The following is a 17176-nucleotide window of genomic DNA, read 5'->3' on the forward strand; positions in this document are numbered from 1 at the left end:
AGAAAGAAAGAAAAGAAAGAAAGAAAGAAAGAAAGAAAGAAAGAAAGAAAGAAAGAAAGAAAGAAAGAAAGAAAGAAAGAAAGAAAGAAAGAGGAAGAAAGAAAGAAGGAAGGAAGGAAGGAAGGAAGGAAGGAAGGAAGGAAGGAAGGAAGGAAGGAAGGAAGGAAGGAAAAAGAAAGAAAGAAAGAGAGAGAGAAAAGAACAAGAAAGAAAAAATGTCAGTCAAGGTTTGAACCCAGACAGTCTGGGATCAGAGTTCATGCATTTAACTGGTCTGATGCTGCTGTGACTCTCAGAGCCCCTGCCCTCGTGGAACTTAGAGTCTGTCTTTTCCAACCAGCGTGTTAAAATAACATCAATAGAAATTTAATTCAGTTTGATTTGCTGAGAAGCAAGCAGGGCGATGAGAATGAACGATCCTGGACTTGTGACATGATGGACATCGCAGTGCCAGCAAGGAGGTGTCAAGGTTATGAATAATGTGTTGGTCCATTTTTCTACCATGGCTTTGATTGCTGTGTGCCCTCTGGCCCATCTTGTCACCTCTCTGAACCTCTATTTCTTTATTTACAAAATGGATTGTCTGTACCTATACTATCTGCCACCGAGCATTTGTGTGGGGCCTATTGGAAATGGAAGACGGAAACAAGATTTCAAAACAGAACGAATAAAGTACTGAGCAAAGGCTTGTTATTCGACCAGAATGAAAATTTGGTGTCAGTCTGATGAATAAATGAATGAAACAATGAACGAACGGTCCATGCGGTCCTGCAGATTAGCTCCACAGTAACACACGGATCCCCTTAGGAGATCTGTTGGGATTTTGCAGGTCCCCAGAAAGGCTCTTGATCCTTGTCTGCGGCCCTTCTCCTAGCCCTTCAGTTATTTTGCACCTGATTTTGTGTGAGTCTCTGACACCGTTTCAGCAATCAGAAATGTATTAATTTCTTCTGGAAGACAGGCATTGTGTTAGACTCTGTAGGGAGACAGGTGGATTTGGAGTGGTCTCAGTCCTCAGAGGCTGCCAAGCTAGGAGGAGAAATGGTAATGACAGTCATGCTAATAATCATGGGCCGTCCCCTTAGTGCTGGCAGAGGAAGCTGATCTCATGTGGCCAACCAGGGTTCAAGTTCCAACCCCAGAGACTTGAAAAACACACCAGGCATGCATGCCTGTACCCAGGATCCTGAAGGGATAGAGAATCAGAGGAATGCAAATTGCAACATGACGAGGCCCTGTTGAAAGGTGCTTTCTCACTCGCTTTCTCTATCTCATTTTGCATGCATCCTCTTGCATAAAAAATAAACAGCAAAACCCAACAACAATAATGATGTGAACAAGGATGACCAGTGACCACTGAGTATTTACCATGTGTCAGGCACTGTGCCGAGGTTTTGTGTACATTATTTTAGCAGTCCGGTTCTGTGATGACCTCGGTTCGTTCTGCCATGGCCTGGACTGTGTGTGCCCTTTGACACACAAACTACTAGGATGGCGGTCCTTCATTTACATAAGGGAAAAGAGAGTCTGACAATTTCACACAACTCTGAAGTTACAGAGCTGCTCACGAACCTTTGAAAGATGTGGATATTAGTATCTCTATTGTAAAATGGAAATTACTGGGACCAGCAAATGGCATAATGGTTATGTCACTTGACTCCCATGTGATTGACTGTGTTTCAAGTCCTGAACCTGGTGGCTTAAAACTCACGCCAAGCACATGTGCATGTGTGCCCCGAATCCCGAGAGAATGGAGGAGAAGAGATTTCAGTGTGGCCATCCCCTTGGAAGATAATTTTTTGCTTTCTGTCTTTCTGTTTCTGTGACAAATGCATGCGCCCTATAGCAAAAAAAACTCTTAAAAAAAAAAAAAGAAAAAAAAGATGGAAATTACTTGGGCCAATTCTTGGCATGGTGGTTAAGACAGCTGGATCCCACTTGGCCAACGGTGTGGTTTGACTCCCAGGCCTGGCAGCTTGAAAAACAGGCTAGAAGGAACCAGCAGTTAGCATGCATAATGGCTATGTCGCTGGACTCCCACGTAGTCCACCGCGGTTCGCGTCCCGGACCCAGTGGCTTAAAACTCATGCCGGGTGCGTGTGCATGCGTGCCCAAGATCCGGAGAGGAGAATGGAGGAGAAGGGATTGTGGCGTGATCATCCCCCCGGGGGATCATTTCTCACTTTCTGTCTCTATGTCTCTGTCTGTCTGGCGAGCACACACGCCCTATACCGAAAACCTCTCCAAAAAAAGAGAGAAAAACAGGCTAGGCATGTGTGCATGCATGTCCAAAATCCTGAGAAGAGAATGGAGGAGAAGGGATTGTGGCTGGCCATTCCCCCCTGCCCCGGGGGAGTGATTTCTCACTATCTCTTTCTCTGTGTCTCTCTTTCTCTCTGTGTCTCTCTCCAGCAAGTACACGTGCCCTATAGTAAAAACTGGAAGAAATTTTTAAAAAGATAACAATTACTGTATACCCCAATAGAAGTTATAAAGAGCAAGGAAGTGGGTTGGTGCTGGTGGTGTTGCCAGTGGAGGTGAAGATGGTGGTGGTGATGGCGATGCCCCTATTGGAGAGTAGTGACGTCCGTGACGATGATGACATTGTGATGACTGCGATGGTGCGAATCCTCTGTACTCATCTGTGGGGCTTCTGAGTTGTGCCGGACCCTGACTTGGTGACTTCTACTATCTCATTTAATTCTCATAACAACTTTCCAGGTGTTGGATTATAACCTCCTTTTTACTACTAAAGACTCGGAGCTGCAGGAAGGCTGCTGGCCTGCCCTGGGGCCCACATCTGGTCTGAGCGGGGCTGGAACTCAAGTGTGCCTTACCACAGAGCGACGGCTCCTCCCCTTACCAGTATCGCTAACCTGGGGGCCCTAGGGCTGGACACCGCAGGGACGCTCCATCCTGTCTATTGAATGAGAGGATCCTCAGGGCTCAAAGCCTTAAGCCTGGGTACACAAATAACATGTCTCAAATTAGTATGTGTGTGACAGTGATTTAAATATAGAGAGTGGTGCTGCAATTACTAAAATACAAGTTAATTATGAAGGTTTTTTCATTGTAGCTTTTGTATTGTTTATTTTCTCAATAAGAAGATGCTAAATGTACAGTTAATATCATGATGAATTTTGAGAAATATTTTCACACAGAAAGGGATCCTGGTGCTGTATATGGGGGAAGCTTCCTGCCATCCCGTATGGCAGATTCAAAGTGCTTTGCCTACTGTCTGGCACCGAGAGGGGCTAGGGATGGGGGCCTGTGGCATTTGTCCTAGACCTGAGCTATCACCCCAGAGACTTTATCCCCATAAGACCTGACTCCAGCCTCTGACAGCTTTCTCGAATCTCTATTGAACGCTTGCATGAATGAATGAATGATGGAAGAAAGAATGAGTGAACTGTGGTGACAGGAACAGCGGCGCTCGGGAAGCCAGGGAAGCGTGTTTTCCTCCAGGAGTGCGTGCAAGTGAGGGTTCCTCTGGGCTGAGAGCAGAACTAGAATGCTCCGGGGTTGGCAGGGGCAGGTGACTGGTGACTCTCAGCTCTGTGAGTGGGGTTAGGAGGCTGTGGTTGCCTCCCCAGGGGCCGCGTCTTGACCTGCGATACCATGTTGGAGAAGGGGTGGTGGCTCGGGCTTTGCTCTCGGCGAGGCTGCACTCACCAATTTGGGATGCATTTTTCAAACTCAAATGCAAGTTGACAGATGGCGCTGGTATAATATTCTCACTTTCTCCACTTTCTGCAGGCCGCCCTCCAACACAGTCCTCCAAGCTCTGAGAAATCTCCGACACATCTGAACCATGAGACCACAGCTGCTTTTGGCAGGTAAGCTCTCCCTATTTCCCCCCACCCCACGGCTCACAGAGTAATGTCAGCATAACCCAAAAGTCATTTGTGGCCAGGAGGTAGCCAGGGACATCCACAGCCTTGGGCAAGAGAAGGGAGCCCCACGCTCGAACGAGACTTCAGGAAAAGGCTCCCAGGTGCCCAGAGCCCTGCAGCTGGCATTCTGGTAGTGGCCACATACGGTAGCAGGAAAGTTCTGGGCTGGGAGCCAAGGACCGGTTCTGACCCCAGGTCAGCCTTTATTGCTCAGGAAAGTCTCAAGCAGGCCTTCCTTTCTCAGTCTCCGTTTCCTTGTCTACACTGTGAGGAAGTGGGACTCCGTGCTCTGGAAGGCCTCCAGCAGCTGCTGCAGTTTCCAGCCAAGGCCGTGGGAGGTGGGACAGCCCTGCGGCCATGGCTCCTTCCCTGGGACACGGTCCTTTGTGTGGACCCAGCATCCCTGAAGACTTGAGCTAGGCTGCAGTGCACTGTGTGTGTGTGCACTTTGCAAACAGGCCTGAATTCCTGCTAGCAAGCTGCTGGAGTCCAGCTCAGACAGGGGCGGTCCCCGGCCACTCGCCTGCCCTCTCATTGCCTGTCCATCTGGTCTTCTTCTATCCGGGCGTTTTAGTTTATGTGCTCTGGCCTTTGTGCTAGGCAGTGAGCACAGAGATGAACGGGCAGCACTGCCCCCCAGAAGCTTTCATCCCATTGGAGGAGCATGGTACAGCAAGGGAGGGGTCAGTTTTGTTGGGCTTGCTTGTGGAGAGGTTTAGGGAAGACTATTTGAACTGGGCTTTGAAGTAGGCTTTGAAGGATGAGTAGAAGTTCATCAAAAATGGAAGAAGGAATATCAAGGAGAAAGGGAAAGGCTAAGATGTAGGGTGGGGAGGGGAACAGGTGGGGAGTGGGGCGGGCAAGGCTGGGAGAGACATAGGACTCGGAACGCCATGCTCTGGAGCTCAGGCAGGGCCCTGTACGAGCAAGGCAGGGAGCTGGTCAGCTCTGAGGTTCTGAGAGGCCTCTGGGCTTTAGGAGGAGGCTGAGAGCTGGAGGAGGAACTCATGGTAGAACCCACTGAGTCTCGGCCGGGACCTGGAGCAGGACGTTGCTTGCTGGAGGATCTGTGGCCGGGACTCTCATGGGCTCAGGGACCATGCTGGAACCCTCAGGTCTCCTGACACAGAACACCCTTGGCACCCTGCATCCTGTCTGGCATTGGGCTGTCATCTGGCTGCAGGGTTGCTGGCCTCCTTCACCCCACTCAGCTTGCCTGGTCGCCCCCATCACCCTGCCCAGCTCACCTTCTCTCTGCTGTCCCTGAAGAGCAGCCAGTTGGCCACCTTCCCCAGGCAGCAGTCCTCTGGGAATTCAGGCTGGTCATAGGTCCCATCAGCCTCCTCCTCGCCTCTAAATCATAACAAGGGGGCTCCTGTGTAATGGGTAAGCCCTGGCGAGCTTATGCTTGACTGTTTCCTCTCTTGGTAGAACTCAAAACTGTCACAGCTGTCATCTCAGGGGAGTCTAAAAAGAGGAGCTGTGAGGCCAGGGAGAGCCGCCTCAGCCCCACCCTGCCTGTCCTTTGGGGGAACCGTGAGACTGTCCATCTATAAAATACCTGCCCCAGAAGACGGTCCCAGGCTCAAACACGAGAGCCGATGAAAAGCGGGCTCAGTGCCCACGTGTCAACTCAGGCCACCTAGCAAGTGGTTGCAAGGGCAGCGATCACCTAGAGGACCTGGGTGCTTCCAAAGGTGGTGTGAGCAGTCGGCGTGTGTGTCTTGATAGAAGGTCAGGCCTATGCCCTTGACTTTGACTTTCCTTTGGGAAGTTCATTCAGTGGAACCTTCTGGACATCCCCTCCAATCCAGGCGCTGGGGGACACTGGGGCTCAGACAAGAATAAGGCGATCCCTTCTCCAGAAGGGACATATCAACAAAGGAGTAACGGTGCACAGTGAGAAGGAGAAGCAGCAGAGGCCCAGTAGGAGACCCGAGAAGTGCGGACGAGAGGAAGTGACGCGTTCCGTGGGGCTGTGACTGGGAGCAGCATGGTGGAGGATGGGCACCTGATGGGGCCTGGAAAGATGGGTGGGGTTTGGGGGATGTCCTTCCTCAAGGTCAGTGGGCTGCGGGATGGAAGCTAGAGTCGGGGGTTCACTCTTTGGCTTCCTAGCTGGCCATCCTTGAGCGAATCGATTCTCTTTTCTGTATCTCGGTCTCCAACTCCATGAAGTGGGCATAAAAACAACTGCAGTGTCCTACCCGCAGTGTGCGTGCTGCTGAGACACTGCACAAGCTGCACTATCAAACCCATGGGAAACCTAGGTTCAATTCCTGGTCCAGCGTCAAGGCCAGAAACAGTCGCATGAACTTGTAGCGCCAGTGATTCAGGGAGGCTGAGACAGGATCATGAACTTGAGGCTGGCCTGCCTGAAAGAGCCGGGCATGGTGGAGCACGCCTGTAGTCCCAGCTGGGAGGTTGAGAAAGGAGGCTCATGCCAGTGAGAACTGAGAGACAGTGTTCATGGTAGAATCCACTGAGCCTCAACAGAGGGCCTGGAGCAGAATGGCTTAGAAACAACAACAGCAAACACTGTAGAAATGAATGGACAAGGTTTGAGGAAACTTCAGTGCACCAGGCTCTGTGAAAAATAGTTTTTCAGCTTCTTGTTTTACTTATGGAACCTCAGTTCCTCCATAAAATGAGGAATTGGAGAACACTCAGCTTTTTTTTTTAATTGCCAAAGGGCTTGTGCATTAGAGAGAGAGAGAGAGAGAGAGAGAGAGAGAGAAGGCACTCCCCAATGAGGTGTGATGGTGGCCCAAGCCACCATCCCTTCTCCTCCATTTCTTCATCTCTTCAGGCTTTGGAGCACGCATCCGTCTGTGTGTGGCATGCTTTTCAAGCTTTCAGGGCCAGGACCTGAACCACAGCCAGCCATGTGGGATCCAGCTCCCTTAACCATTAGGCTACAGAACTGGGCTGGAAAATGCTAGTCTTTATGCCAGCTAGCTTCTAAATATGATTGTACACTACATGCCTGTGTCTGCAATGTAATCTTTGTTATATTTAATACAAATGTGCGATTTCTAGCATTTTTATTGTCATCTTCTGATTATAAAAGTAAGACACACACACACACATACATATATGTATGTATGTATATATATATTATATATATATACATGTGTGTATATATATATATATATATAATATATATATTTTAGAGGTTTTTGCTATAAGGTGTGTGTGTGTGCCAGAGAGGCCCAATGTGAGTTTAAGCCACTGGGTCTGGGACTTGAACCACGGCTGACTACACAGGAGTCCAGCGACATAGCCATTACACCAACTGCTGGTCCCAGAAGACACAGATATTGAGTGCATTTTAGGAAGTACAGGGAAAGAACATTGTTCACACATGTCCCACGTCTATGATGAAGATCGAATGAATTGCTCTCCTACCTTTTCTCCATGCAGATACACAGATATACATGGGTCTAGATATACATAGAGGTTTGAGACTATTCTCTGCATTCTGTTTTTTAACTCAAGCTGGGCTGTTGAACCAGGCTGCTGGGCAGGGCCTGCTGTCCCCATGCCCAGGGGGAGCCAGAGGCAGCAGCTGCCACAGCTGTTTTGGTGCCCGTCTCCCCAGCTCCTGCCTGGCAGCTGGTTGGAGGCATCTGACCTTCGGATGTTCTGTCTCTAGCGGGTGTGCATTTGACACTAATTTTAGCTTGGCCTCTCAGGCCTGCTGGCCCTGGAGCCCACACATAATGGACGCCTTATGTAGACAGCTGCCATTGGTGCAGGAAGAAGCGTCCCACCTTAAAATGTTCCCCATCGCCAGCCAGCACTGTGCTCTCGGAGAACAAGCCGGCTCCCTGTTCTTCTCCCTCCAGGAAGGGGCCGTTGTTGACGTTCGTGGCCCAGCAGGCTGCACTGGTGGGCAGGTGGCCCGTCAAACACACGGGAGATTGCTTCCCTGGGCAGGCCCGTGTTTTCACAGGAACGGGCTTTGATTGGAGCTAGAACAGCTGAGAGACTTCCCGAGAAGTTACGGGGTGGTACATTTGCAGGCAGGCTGTGAAGGTCTGAAGCATCTCAGGGGATGTACTAAGCCTCCTGGAGGCCTACTTTAAGCCTTATGTTGGGCGCGTCTGTATAATGTCACTCGATGTCCCTTTTTGTCCTGATGAGCCCTGTGTACTAGGTGGCAGTACCCCATTTTACCGATGAGGGAACTGAGGTAGAGAGAGGGAAGTCTTTCCTTTAGGTCACGCAACAAGTCAGGGGCAGGGCTGTGAACCTGAGTGTAGGCCTCTCAGTGTAAGCCCAGGGCTCTTTGCATTCACTGGCACCACACGGGTAAGTGGCTCAGACAGGTCCATAGCCGTCTGCTTTGTGCTTCATTATGTTCGATACTATAGTTCATCCAAAATGAAGATACTCTTATTTTTACCTTAAAAATAATACATGTTTATCGACAATAAATATACCTAGTTGGCCTGCTTCTAAAGCACACAAATCTAATCATGGCAGACTTGCTTCAAAGGCAGAGAACCTTGCCCATGAGAGGAAGTCCCCCTGCCTTAACCTGAAATCCAACCTTCCAGCCGGCTACCAGCTGACCCCTTGAATCCAGGCTCCCCCCACTTGAATATCTTTGTCGTGGAACTTGAGCAGGGTTAGGAATTTCCCTTCTGATCTTCTTGACCAGAATGGAGCTCCATGCAGCAAGAGATGTGTAGGCCACTCAGCTCTGTGTCCCTGGGGCCTGCACTGGTCCCGCGGCACAGTGTCACACTCCATGAATGGACTGACCCCCATCCACACTCCTCCATGAGAAACCTGAGCTTTAATCCAGGCTTAGGAATAAGCCAAGGCCTGTCCAGCAGCTGCCAGACCAGAAAGGAAGTGGCTGCTTGGCTGTCCTCCCAGGAGGGGCCTGTAGGGCCAAGGCAGAAAACCTGACCCTGGGCAGGGGACGAACAACCCAGATGGGCATCCCCAGATGTGTACTGAAGACCGGCTCCCTGATCTTCCCGAACTCCAACTCCCCCCACCCCCAGTCCCGTGGCCACAGTGCAGCCTGAACACATCCCCTTCCCCAGTAAGGCCTAAGTCCGCTGCTTCTCAGAAACAGTTTGACAGGAGCAACGTCACAAGCTGCTCCGCGGGGGAAAGGTTTTCTAGGACCTTCCTTGACTTAGTGAGGGTGGGCATCTTACCCGGTACTTCCATACAGGACTCCTCCCCGGGCCTCAGCCCCTCAGCCTCCCAAACTCTGTCATTCTGGACGTTATTATGGGAGAGCTTCAACTCAGCCAGTCCCGCCACTTGCTTACTAGGGCCTCCATTGCCCTGAGCCTCAGTTTCCTCATCTGGAAAATGGGCCTAATGATTCCAACCTTTCAGCATCGTTGCATCTTCTGGGAAAGTGCTTTTCAAAAGGTTGGGGAGAGGGCAGCACACCGTGAACGCCCATGGTCTTTCTGGAAGCCTCTCAAGGCCTTGGGACCTCCCTGAGAAGTGATCTGTGCTTGGCGAGGGTGGCCCTGGGGAGAAGCACTGGGCGTGCTGTGTGTGACAGACGAGCCTCGCAAGAGCTCCTTCTCTGGTTCTCACACATCCAAGGACACGATCTCTTGTTTTCTTTTCTCCTTCCTTCCTTCTTTTTATCTAAAGCCTATTTATGTCATGAATGAGAGAGGCAGAGATAGAGAGATAACACCTCCAACAGGGTCTTGACGTAGCCCCACCGTGAGCCCCAGCAGCCCTGGATCATGGACGTGCACCTGCCTGGCTATGTAGGGAGGGCTCTGGATGTGAACCTGGGACCCTCCCACGTGGTCAGCCTCGTGGAGCACCACGTGTTAATTCTGTGCCACCATCTGGTTCCTAAATCTCTTGTTTTATAATGAAAGTCCATAGAAAAGTGGACTTCTCTAATAGATTCATTTCACCTCATAGTCCGCTTTCCAGGAGTGCGTTCACTTGTTAGTTCATTCATCCATTCATCCAGCATATACCTCCAGAGCCCAGGCCACCTGCCAGATATGGTAGATGAACAAACAGGCCATGCAGGGACCCTGCGTGCCAGGGGCTCGCCACATACATTACCACTGTCGTTCGAGGTGAAGAAGTGAGAAGTGACCCGGGAAAGGCAGAATTTCGAAGGAGAGAGGATCAGGGAGTGATTGCTTCTTGTAGGGTGGATTGGAAAAGATTCTGTGAAGAAAATGGAACCAATATGAGCCTCCTAGAAAGCATGGGGGAAGGGCCAGCCCATGGCCTAGTGGGTAAGGGAGTTGGATCCCACATGGCCAACCATGAGATTCGAATCCCGACCCTAGAAGCTTGAACGACACTCTAGGCATGTGTGCACGCATGCTCCAAATCCTGCCGGGATGGAGAAATGGAGAAGAAGGGATTGTGATGTAACCACGACCATTGGGTGTTCCTTCCCCCTCTAGTGAGCTTACACACACTCTAGCCAGAGAGAGAGAGAATGAGAGAGAGAGAATGAGAGAAATAGAAAAAGAAAAAGAAAGAATGAAAGAAAGAGGACTCCATGCTCCAAATAAATAAAAGTAGAAAACATCCAAAATATCCAAGAATAAGCTTAAGAAGGTAATAAGTTTGCCTATAAATTAAATAGACTATCCAAATTCTAATAAAACTTTTTCATAAAATGACTATTAAGTATTTATAAATATGGGAAAATGCCTTCAACATAGTAATGTATGATTTAAAAAAAAAAAACAAAAAACAGTGTCAAGGCTCAACCACAGTGGTGGGCGCATCTAAGACGCTGTGCACCACAGGCTAGGACCACAAGGGAGGCTCAGGTTCAATTCCCAGTCCTACCTCAAGGTCGGGCATGGTGGCATGCATTTGTAATCCCAGTGACTTGGGAAACAGGCAGAATCATAACAGTGAGACCCTCTGGGGAGAAAATAATTAAAAAAAGAAATGTCTGAAGAGTATGGAAGGTGCATTCAAAGGGACACAGAAGTATAGATCCATGTATTTAGAAGCGTATAGTCATTCTTGTTATTCACTCACAGTAGTTAGGTTTTAGCAAATCCCCGCCATCACTGAATTAGTCAAAACCAAATTGTTATTGCTCCAGGAGGACTACCCTATCAGGTCCCTGTGGGCCTCTGGCCGCATTTTGCCCACCAGTCAGTACGTAAGCCTGTTGTATTCGGGTTTCCGTTTAAACACACCTCATTTAACATAACCCAGTGACTCCTGAGCACGGAACTCAGGTAACAGCACCGTCACTCCCTGTCTTTTCTCCACTGGCCACATCCCAGCTCTTGTGCTTAGGAACACTGGACCACACCTCGGCACTGCACTTGGGGTCCCTTGAAAAAGCAAAATCACCAGGGTCAGCAAGTGGCATGGAGGTTAAGGCACTAGATCCCATATGGCTGGCTGTGCAGTTCAAGTCCTGGACTCAGCAGCTTGACTCATGCTGAGCATGTGTGCCCAAGATCCTAAGAGGAGACTGGAGAAGGGATTGCAAACATGGCTGCCCTCCTCGGAGGTGATTTCTCCCTTTCTCTCTGTCTCTCTTTGGCAAGTACAAATAGCCTATAGCAAACAAAACAAAACAAAACAGAAGAAGAAAGACAGAAAGAAAAAGGGAAAAGAAAATCACCAAACAAAAAGCATAAAAATGTGAAAATGTGGCACTAAATCATCTGCCAAAAGGACTCTTGCTCCAGCGTGGGAGCTGAGACCAGGAGGCGGAGTATCTGTGGGGTATCTGGTATTGTTTGATCTCACCTGGGAACACGCACACAGAGCCACTCCAAACCCGAGCCACTCCGCACATTCGCAAGTATTGATTGTGGGCCACATATATATTTTATTGAGTAAGTAAACTGGCAAATGGGGAGGCCGTGAATAATGAGAATTGACCATATTTAGGAAAATGGCATCTTAGTCCATGGAGGCTGCTGTGACAAAATACCATAAAGGGTGTACCTTATGGGCAGCAAAAAAATCATAGTTCTAGAATCTGGAAGGTCCTGGGGCATGGCAGATTCAGTGTCTAACCAGAGCCCACCGTCTGGCACAGAGATGTCACCTTCTTGCTGGGTTCTCACATGGTGGAAGGGAGGAGAGGGTCCTCTCAGGCCTCTTTTGTAAGAGCACTGATCCTGGGGTCAGTGGGTGGCATGGCTGACTACAGTTGGAGTCCCAGACCTGGCAGCTTGCCTTCTCACTTTCTCTCTCTCCCTCTGTCTCCCTCTTTCTCTCTCTCTGTCATGAGTGCATGTGCCCTGAAGCAAATAAAAATAATAATTATTATTAAAATTAAATAAGTAATTTTTTAAAACAATCAAAAATACGTGCACTGATTCCACTCAGAGAGGTTCTGCTCCCAGGAAGCAGAACCTCCCGGAAGTCCCACATCCTAATAAGGGCTAGGAATTCAACAAAGGGACTTTGGAGGTGCACAGCATTCAGACCACAGCAGATGGTCCCATTAATGACAGTTATTAGAGGGCCAGGATTTAAGGAGGGTCAAGATTTAAGGTGATTTTTTTTTCTTTCTTCTTTGTACTTAAAAAGCTTTAACTTTTTACAGTGCACACATATGATGTGCTAAAAGTGATAAAGCTGTTTTTATTTTGGAAAGAAAACTTGTCATTGATGGCACTCCCTTGCTGATCAAAATCCAAAGTTAACACTGTGTCTATCGCTTCTATGTGCGACGTAGAATTTGAAGTCCTTTATGTATATTGATTCATCTACTTTTCACCAAAAAGCCCCACGAGATAGGTTCTACTCTTATCCCCACTTTATGAGCGAAAAAAACTGAGGCAAACAGAGCTCAGATAACATGTCCAAGTTCACGGCCAGTAAAAGGGAGAGTCCAGATTCGAACTGAGCTGTCAGGCTCCAGAACCCGTGGTCTCAGCCAGCAATCTGAGTGCCTGCTCAGTAGCTAGCCTGGCACTGTGCTCTGGAGAAGCCTAGGAGACTCCAGCCAGGCTCCTGATCCAGGGCAGGTTGAGGGCAGGAATTGGGGTATAGCAGGTACTTCAGTCTCCTGGGAGTAGAGCCCTTCTCAGCTTGGCCTGGAGACTTGAGCAGGTGTCACTAGCTGGTCAATCAGTTTCCTGCATAGTCTAGTCCCCGCCCCTTTCTCAGCTGTCCACAGGCACACCCTCAGCCCCAGCCACACCAACCCAAACCCACTCCTGGGGCCTGCCATGCCTTCTCAATCTTCATGGGCCTACCTTCAACTCAGAAGCCATCTTTCTCAAGCCATCAAGAAGAAGCAGGGGCTCCTTCCCTTGACATCCGTAATAGCCTGTTCCCTCTATTTTGGACCTGTGTGTCTATTATCTCTGTACTCACCTGTCTGTACCCCGACCCCCAAGAACTTGGGCTGGAAGTATTTGTACCCTCAGGACCTAACACATTCCTCATACGTATTATCTCAGTTAAAAGTGTGTTGAATGAATAAATGAACAAACAGATGGAAATACCAAGAGTCTGAGACCCCCAAAGCCCTAGGCAAATGGGGATGTAGAGAAGTACTTGTCAAAGGCAGCCAAGGCTTAGAGGACTCTGGAGGGCCGAGCTGCCTGGCCAGGAGCCCCTGTGACCACAGGATGGGCAGGTAGCACTGACAGCTGGGAGGCCAGCATTCACCAGGGTGTTTCTGTGGCTTTTGAAAACCCCCCATCCTGGTGGGGAAGACTAAGAAAGGTCCCATTCAACTTCTCTTAGCCCTTCCAAGGGAAAGGACGAGGTTTGGACTGGCTGGGCCTGTAACGTCTTTTCAAAAATAGCTTCATGCATATTCAGCTGCTCCCTGAAATAGGAGGGGTTCTATTTTAAGCTACTCAGGTGCCCACATATAATGGCATCTACCTTAAGCATGTAAACCAGCAAGAGGCAAAAATAGGGGTCAGGAGGAAGACGCTGGGAGGCTTTCGATGGCCTCCTACCTCTCCTCCCCCACCCCTGTGGGTTTGTCCTCTCTGGGACGCTCTTACATGAAATCGAAAGTCATGGTTCCTATGACAACTCACTGGTGGAGGTTTCTCATGCGGTGACAGTGACCTTACCCACCCAGACCCCAGGATGCACAAGTGTACCAGGGAAGCCATAACTCAAGCCACAACCCCCATATAGGCAGTTTGCTCCTGAAAGAGTCCTCCTCGGTGCTTATCTTGTCCCGTTCTCACTCAGTTCTGCCAGGTTCCCAGCAGACTCCACGCAGAGGTCGTGGGAGGCCAGCGAAAGGCGGGACCCTAACAGCAGGGGGTTGGGCTTACAGCACCCGATCCAGCTGTGAGGGCAGGGAGGACGGTTCTGCGAAGGAAACACTGACTGCAAATCCGCATAGACGCGTCTGTATGTGCCCTGCACTGTTTGCTGGGAAAACAGAGAAATAAGACTCCGCTGATGAAACGAACAGTTAAGTGTACTTACCTAAGCTCTTAACTTTGTTCCCCCACACAGACTGCAAAAAGAAGTTGAAATGCAATATACTGACTGCTGGCGCCCGTGCTGGGTGGGAGGTGCAGCTCAGCGAGTGCTGGGGTGAAGGCAGGAACACGGGGTGACAGAGTGTCCGGGGAGGCTGGGAGGTGAGGCTTCAGCGGAGATCAGGGCTTCAGTGACAGGGAGGCGGGTAGTGGCCTCTGTCCCAGGTAGCAGGCACAGCAGGGGTAAGAACAGAGCTGGGAAACCATGCGTCTGTCTGGGGCCCTCCCAGCTGGGGTGGCTAGAGCGTGGTGCTGGGGAGGAGGGGGTGGTAGATGATCAGAGAGGCAGGAGAGGCCCCTTAAACCAGGTCTCTGGGGCCTTGGCAGCTCTGCCCATCAGAAGAGCTCTCCAGGGCCACTGCGTGTTTGGACAGATTTCTCCCACCCATCCTCCCAGAAGTTGGCCTCGTTGTAACGTAGAACTGTGGCTGGAGGTAAACGAGATTATGTTCAAAGGGAGAGGTGTGACTATGAGTTCAAATTCACTCGACCTTCTCAGGAGCTGTATTGAAGAAGTGAAATTAACAGGGAAGTCTGGAAACATGGGTCCCACGGGAGGGGTGGAGAGGGACTGACAGGAGGTGCTGGGCCTCAGCTCAGCCATTGGACAGGGGAGGCAAGTGTGTACTTTTTATGCCTGAAGTCTAGTCCTTCTGTTGTCCATAGTCAGCAGGAGACATTCTGATTTGCTCAGGGTACTGTGAAAAAGCCAGGAAAGCATGCTTTAATAGCCTTTTTTTTTTAAAGGAATTATTTATTTATTTAACTTTATTTATTTATAATTACTATTATTATTTTCTTAATTTGACCAGAGAGAGAGAAAGGGAAAGTGAGAAAGTAAGCTGCCAGGTCCGGGACTCAAAGCGCAGTTGGTCATGTGGGAGTCCAGCCCTTTTCCCACCATGCCCCCTGACTTGCTAGCTTTTAGAAGGACAGTCCCTGGGGGTTGGACAGGAGCAACGACAGGCACACATGGAGGCCGGTGGCCTGGAGGGCCCCTGGCAAGCAAGGTCTGACTCCCCGTTACTTCCCCGTGGCTTCTCTGAAGGGCTTGAAACCACTGACAAGCGTCTTGGTGCCTAGGGGTGGCCCCAAAGCTTGTTCTGTTCATCTCTGTCATCTCTCCATCTCATGCAGTCCCTGTGTTCGTTCGTTCACTCACTCATTCATTCATTCATTCAGCTAGATCTGTGGTTGGGAAGTCACGGGTACAGGTATTGGTTTCCTCCCTGACTCTTCAGGGATCCATGGAACCCCTGAAACAATGAGAAGGTGAGTGCATGGCCCGTGTCATTTTCTGGAGAGATAGCTTATAGCTCTCAGCAGATTCTCAAAGGAGCAGGTGACCCAGAAAAGGTTGAAAACCACTGATAGAAATGGGAATTGTTCACCTTTTGGTAGACAAGCAGGGAGAAGGTGTGCCCAGCTGTCTCAGATGACAGAAGGGCACCCGGGATGCCACAGGGTCCGCAGTACCACCCTGCACCAACAGTGTGTGCTGTACCGAACCAGGCCTCTGTATCGCAGCCTCTGAGCCCCGCAGGAGGAGAGCGAGGCCCCCACGACTCCGCTCTCTTTCTCTCTCTTCCCAGGCGCAGTCTGTCTGTGAGGCCTCTCCAGCCAGCACTTGGCAGACAGTGAGGAGGCCTCCTGGTTTGGACAGATTTTAAAAGAGAGGTCAAATCTGAGAGAGGAGAGAGCATGTAGGCCGGAGTTGCAGAGATCTGAGCATTACATGAAGCTTTGGAGAGAAGGGACAGAGAGGTGGCTGATCAGCTCTGAAGTCAGGTTGGGTCAGTCCTTGGCTGGAAAGCCTCCAGAGGCTTCCTGTCTCTGAGCTGAAACCAGGCGTCTTACAAATGCTTTCATGGATCCTATGAGGTAGCCATCAGTGACTCCTCACACCACGTATCCTCTGACTTCCACACTGGTGAGTCCTGACTCTGACCTCAGGGCCTTTGTACCTGCTGTCTCCTCTTCCAGGAAACCTATGCATGGTTCAGTCTCTCTCCCTGCAGGCCTCTATTTAAATGCTACCTTCTCAGTAAAGCCTTCTGTGGCCCCTATTGAAAATGGCAGCTCCTCCTATTGTCCCTGCCCCCTTCCCTGTTCTCATCTGCTTCCCTCCCTTGAAAGTGCTCCACCACCAAGACGCCACCATCTAGATATTGTTTCCAGTGCCAGGAACCTTGCCTGGCACTGGAAATGCTAAATGATGCTAAATGAGTATCTGTGGAAGGAGCGAGTCCGTTCTTCCTGTGCTCCAGTCTCACCGATCATCATCCCGTGTTGATCCTGTAACATCTCTGCACGGTGGAGTTCATTCTCCCTTTTCACGGCTGAGAACCAGAAACTCACAGAAACTAGGACCACTTCCTGGCCTCTGGGGTTCTGGAAATCTGATCTGTTTGGCCTCCACTCACCCCTGGAAGGTTTTACCATTGCCTTTGCCAGGGCTCCAAAGGCTGGTAAAAATACAGCCTGGAATCCCAAAGAAAGCCCACTTGCATCAAGATAGCACGGTGTGAGGTGGCCTCCAACTACTGGAGCTGGTCCCATTGCTGGCAGCGGATTCATTCACGCCCATGCTCTCCAGATTACACCCAACCCCGACCCACTCTCAGCTCGTGAGAGAAGGGAGAGGACGCAGACAGGCAGGCAGGAGGGAGAGAGAACCATGCTACGATCCCCCTGGTGCCCAGGACTGGTTACTGAGAATTACAAAGATGAGAAGCACATGGAATGTGCCTTTAAGAAATTTACAACTCAGTAAGAGAAACGGGGGGGGGGGGGGGGAGCATCTCGAGTGGGGTTTTT

At 50.0% G+C, this 17176-nt stretch overlaps 1 protein-coding gene across 2 annotated transcripts in view; it reads left to right on the forward strand.

The window, feature by feature from the left end:
- The window catches only part of HIVEP3 (HIVEP zinc finger 3), a 391696-nt gene that overhangs the window by 219247 nt on the left and 155273 nt on the right, over positions 1–17176 (forward strand). For both annotated transcript variants that reach the window (XM_027766902.1, XM_027766904.1), the window contains exon 2: positions 3757–3836. The gene's annotated coding sequence lies outside the window, so the exon portion shown is untranslated. The remainder of the gene's footprint in view (positions 1–3756; positions 3837–17176) is intronic.

This window comes from Tupaia chinensis, unplaced genomic scaffold (genome assembly GCF_000334495.1).
Source record: "Tupaia chinensis unplaced genomic scaffold, TupChi_1.0 Scaffold143758_1, whole genome shotgun sequence".
NCBI lineage: Eukaryota > Metazoa > Chordata > Mammalia > Scandentia > Tupaiidae > Tupaia > Tupaia belangeri.